General features: G+C 38.8%; 1 protein-coding gene across 1 annotated transcript in view; it reads left to right on the top strand.

Annotated features, from left to right (window-relative positions):
* The window catches only part of LOC306918560 (transcription factor 12-like), a 66,398-nt gene extending 60,785 nt beyond the window's left edge, over positions 1–5,613 (top strand). Inside the window, exon 13 of the mRNA XM_079531457.1 lies at positions 4,687–5,613. The gene's annotated coding sequence lies outside the window, so the exon portion shown is untranslated. The remainder of the gene's footprint in view (positions 1–4,686) is intronic.
* The last annotated feature ends 387 nt before the right edge of the window (positions 5,614–6,000 follow it).

Here is a 6,000-nt window from a genome sequence, read left to right on the forward strand (position 1 = left end):
CTGTTACTGTACACTGTTACTGTACACTGTTACTGTACACTGTTACTGTACTACTGTTACTGTACACTGTTACTGTACACTGTTACTGTATACTGTTACTGTACACTGTTACTGTACACTGTTACTGTACACTGTTACTGTACACTGTTACTGTACACTGTTACTGTATACTGTTACTGTACACTGTTACTGTTACACTGTTACTGTACACTGTTACTGTACACTGTTACTGTACACTGTTACTGTACACTGTTACTGTACACTGTTACTGTACACTGTTACTGTACACTGTTACTGTACACTGTTACTGTACACTGTTACTGTACACTGTTACTGTACACTGTTACTGTACACTGTTACTGTACACTGTTACTGTACACTGTTACTGTACACTGTTACTGTACACTGTTACTGTACACTGTTACTGTACACTGTTACTGTATCACTGTTACTGTTACACTGTTACTGTACACTGTTACTGTATCACTGTTACTGTACACTGTTACTGTATACTGTTACTGTACACTGTTACTGTACACTGTTACTGTACACTGTTACTGTACACTGTTACTGTACACTGTTACTGTACACTGTTACTGTACACTGTTACTGTACACTGTTACTGTACACTGCTACTGTACACTGTTACTGTATCACTGTTACTGTACACTGTTACTGTACACTGTTACTGTTACACTGTTACTGTACACTGTTACTGTATACTGTTACTGTACACTGTTACTGTATACTGTTACTGTACACTGTTACTGTACACTGTTACTGTAGTTACTGTACACTGTTACTGTACACTGTTACTGTATACTGTTACTGTACACTGTTACTGTACACTGTTACTGTTACACTGTTACTGTACACTGTTACTGTTACACTGCTACTGTACACTGTTACTGTATACTGTTACTGTACACTGTTACTGTACACTGTTACTGTTACACTGCTACTGTACACTGTTACTGTATACTGTTACTGTACACTGTTACTGTTACACTGCTACTGTACACTGTTACTGTATACTGTTACTGTACACTGTTACTGTATACTGCTACTGTACACTGTTACTGTTACACTGCTACTGTACACTGTTACTGTATACTGTTACTGTACACTGTTACTGTACACTGTTACTGTTACACTGCTACTGTACACTGTTACTGTATACTGTTACTGTACACTGTTACTGTATACTGTTACTGTACACTGTTACTGTACACTGTTACTGTACACTGTTACTGTATACTGTTACTGTACACTGTTACTGTACACTGTTACTGTATACTGTTACTGTACACTGTTACTGTACACTGTTACTGTTACACTGTTACTGTACACTGTTACTGTATACTGTTACTGTACACTGTTACTGTTACACTGTTACACTGTTACTGTACACTGTTACTGTACACTGTTACTGTATACTGTTACTGTACACTGTTACTGTTACACTGTTACTGTACACTGTTACTGTACACTGTTACTGTACACTGTTACTGTACACTGTTACTGTACACTGTTGCACTGCTACTGTACACTGTTACTGTATACTGTTACTGTACACTGTTACTGTACACTGTTACTGTATACTGTTACTGTACACTGTTACTGTACACTGTTACTGTATACTGTTACTGTACACTGTTACTGTACACTGTTACTGTACACTGTTACTGTTACACTGCTACTGTACACTGTTACTGTATACTGTTACTGTACACTGTTACTGTACACTGTTACTGTTACACTGCTACTGTACACTGTTACTGTATACTGTTACTGTACACTGTTACTGTATACTGCTACTGTACACTGTTACTGTTACACTGCTACTGTACACTGTTACTGTATACTGTTACTGTACACTGTTACTGTACACTGTTACTGTACACTGTTACTGTATACTGTTACTGTACACTGTTACTGTTACACTGCTACTGTACACTGTTACTGTATACTGTTACTGTACACTGTTACTGTATACTGTTACTGTACACTGTTACTGTACACTGTTACTGTATACTGTTACTGTACACTGTTACTGTACACTGTTACTGTATACTGTTACTGTACACTGTTACTGTACACTGTTACTGTTACACTGTTACTGTACACTGTTACTGTATACTGTTACTGTACACTGTTACTGTTACACTGTTACACTGTTACTGTACACTGTTACTGTACACTGTTACTGTATACTGTTACTGTACACTGTTACTGTTACACTGTTACTGTACACTGTTACTGTATACTGTTACTGTATACTGTTACTGTTACACTGTTACTGTACACTGTTACTGTACACTGTTACTGTACACTGTTACTGTTACACTGTTACTGTATACTGTTACTGTATACTGTTACTGTTACACTGTTACTGTACACTGTTACTGTACACTGTTACTGTTACACTGTTACTGTACACTGTTACTGTATACTGTTACTGTATACTGTTACTGTTACACTGTTACTGTACACTGTTACTGTACACTGTTACTGTTACACTGTTACTGTACACTGTTACTGTTACACTGTTACTGTACACTGTTACTGTATACTGTTACTGTATACTGTTACTGTACACTGTTACTGTACACTGTTACTGTACACTGTTACTGTATACTGTTACTGTACACTGTTACTGTTACACTGTTACACTGTTACTGTACACTGTTACTGTACACTGTTACTGTATACTGTTACTGTTACACTGTTACTGTTACACTGTTACTGTACACTGTTACTGTACACTGTTACTGTACACTGTTGCACTGCTACTGTACACTGTTACTGTATACTGTTACTGTACACTGTTACTGTACACTGTTACTGTATACTGTTACTGTACACTGTTACTGTACACTGTTACTGTACACTGTTACTGTACACTGTTACTGTACACTGTTGCACTGCTACTGTACACTGTTACTGTATACTGTTACTGTACACTGTTACTGTACACTGTTACTGTATACTGTTACTGTACACTGTTACTGTACACTGTTACTGTATACTGTTACTGTACACTGTTACTGTACACTGTTACTGTACACTGTTACTGTACACTGTTACTGTACACTGTTACTGTATACTGTTACTGTACACTGTTACTGTTACACTGTTACTGTACACTGTTACTGTACACTGCTACTGTACACTGTTGCACTGCTACTGTACACTGTTACTGTATACTGTTACTGTACACTGTTACTGTACACTGTTACTGTATACTGTTACTGTACACTGTTACTGTACACTGTTACTGTATACTGTTACTGTACACTGCTACTGTACACTGTTACTGTATACTGTTACTGTACACTGTTACTGTACACTGTTACTGTACACTGTTACTGTATACTGTTACTGTACACTGTTACTGTATACTGTTACTGTACACTGTTACTGTTACACTGTTACTGTACACTGTTACTGTACACTGCTACTGTACACTGTTACTGTACACTGTTACTGTATACTGTTACTGTACACTGTTACTGTACACTGTTACTGTATACTGTTACTGTACACTGCTACTGTACACTGTTACTGTATACTGTTACTGTACACTGTTACTGTACACTGTTACTGTATACTGTTACTGTACACTGTTACTGTACACTGTTACTGTTACACTGTTACTGTACACTGTTACTGTACACTGTTACTGTACACTGTTACTGTACACTGTTACTGTATACTGTTACTGTATACTGCTATTATTACTGTAACACTATGGGACACATACACACTGTACTGTTACTGCCCATCTAAGATCCCCCTATGGGGATTACAATACAAATAAAACACAGTTCTTATATGAGGCCATCTAAGATCCCCCTATGGGGATTATATTACAAATAAAACACAGTTCTTATATGAGGCCATCTAAGATCCCCCTATGGGGATTATATTACAAATAAAACACAGTTCTTATATGAGGCCATCTAAGATCCCCCTATGGGGATTATATTACAAATAAAACACAGTTCTTATATGAGGCCATCTAAGATCCCCCTATGGGGATTATATTACAAATAAAACACAGTTCTTATATGAGGCCATCTAAGATCCCCCTATGGGGATTACAATACAAATAAAACACAGTTCTTATATGAGGCCATCTAAGATCCCCCTATGGGGATTATATTACAAATAAAACACAGTGTGGACATAGTGCCCTCTAGCGGTGTGGACTTAGTGCCCTCTAGTGGTGTGGATTTAGTGCCCTCTAGTGGTGTGGACTTAGTGCCCTCTAGTGGTGTGGATTTAGTGCCCTCTAGTGGTGTGGACTTAGTGCCCTCTAGTGGTGTGGACTTAGTGCCCTCTAGTGGTGTGGACTTAGTGCCCTCTAGTGGTGTGGACATAGTGCCCTCTAGCGGTGTGGACTTAGTGCCTTCTAGTGGTGTGGACTTAGTGCCCTCTAGTGGTGTGGACTTAGTGCCCTCTAGTGGTGTGGACTTAGTGCCCTCTAGTGGTGTGGACTTAGTGCCCTCTAGTGGTGTGGACTTAGTGCCCTCTAGTGGTGTGGACTTAGTGCCCTCTAGTGGTGTGGACTTAGTGCCCTCTAGTGGTGTGGACTTAGTGCCCTCTAGTGGTGTGTTGACGTCAGACGTCGGTGCTTCAACTCTCACATTGTTCTGTTCTAATGACGGTGTCTTTGATCCACAGACAGACCTGATTGGACGACAGAGATCAGGTGACATCCATCGAGTGTCCGACAGGATGTGAGAGGGTTCGACAGGATGCAGTTCAACCAACCCCCCCCCCCCCCCACCCCCCCACCCACCCCCCAAAATGAACTCTTAAACTCGTGCCTAAACTTCCTGGTTTTAACTGACGGATGCATTGTAATCTGCAGATGTTGTTTTTTGTACATAGTTTATATTTATTGGTTTTAAATCGTTATGTTTGAATTCATCTGACGGTATTATTATTATTATTATTATTATTATTGTTATTATTATTATTATTGTTATTATTAATATTGTTATTATTATTATTGTTATTATTATTATTTCCTGAGTAATTTCTTTTTTACCAAAAGCTCAGAGGAATTCATATTTACACTTCTCTGTGTTAAGAGTGTAAGGACGAGTATTTGTCTACTGTGTGTGCGTGCGTGCGTGTGTGCGTGCGTGCGTGCGTGCGTGCGTAATGTTCGACTACGACCAGAATGTGTAAGAATGTCCATCTTAATGTGCTGACATCATCATATCCATTATATGTTATTGTGACATCATCATATCCATTATATGTTATTGTGACATCATCATATCCATTATATGTTATTGTGACATCATCATATCCATTATATGTTATTGTGACATCATCATATCCATATTAATTCATATTAATTCATATGTTATGATGTCATCATCATATCCATACATCTAGCGTTGCTGTCGGCCAGAATCCTCAGATCTCCATATTTTAACTGGTGTTTTTCTGTGTAAATGAACGTCCAGACCTACAACACAGCGTCACACCAGAAGCAACAAGAATAGCAGATCTACAAGCTCTAAATGCGTCGCTTCGCGAAGTTCGCGCCGCCTTTCCAGCTTGTAGATCTGCTGCTTTTGATGCTTTTGAATCAGAATGGTGTAAAGTAAGAGTTTTGGAACGTCTGAGGTTTCCACCGACAGACCATGTGTTCTAGTTCTTTACTCACGTCTAGGACGTACAGACCATGTGTTCTAGTTCTTTACTCACGTCTAGGATGTACAGACCATGTGTTCTAGTTCTTTACTCACGTCTAGGATGTACAGACCATGTGTTCTAGTTCTTTACTCACGTCTAGGATGTACAGACCATGTGTTCTAGTTCTTTACTCACGTCTAGGATGTACAGACCATGTGTTCTAGTTCTTTACTCACGTCTAGGATGTACAGACCATGTGTTCTAGTTCTTTACTCACGTCTAGGATGTACAGACCATGTGTTCTAGTTCTTTACTCACGTCTAGGATGTACAGACCATGTGTTCT

Source organism: Electrona antarctica, assembly GCF_951216825.1.
Source record: "Electrona antarctica genome assembly, contig: scaffold_96, whole genome shotgun sequence".
NCBI lineage: Eukaryota > Metazoa > Chordata > Actinopteri > Myctophiformes > Myctophidae > Electrona > Electrona antarctica.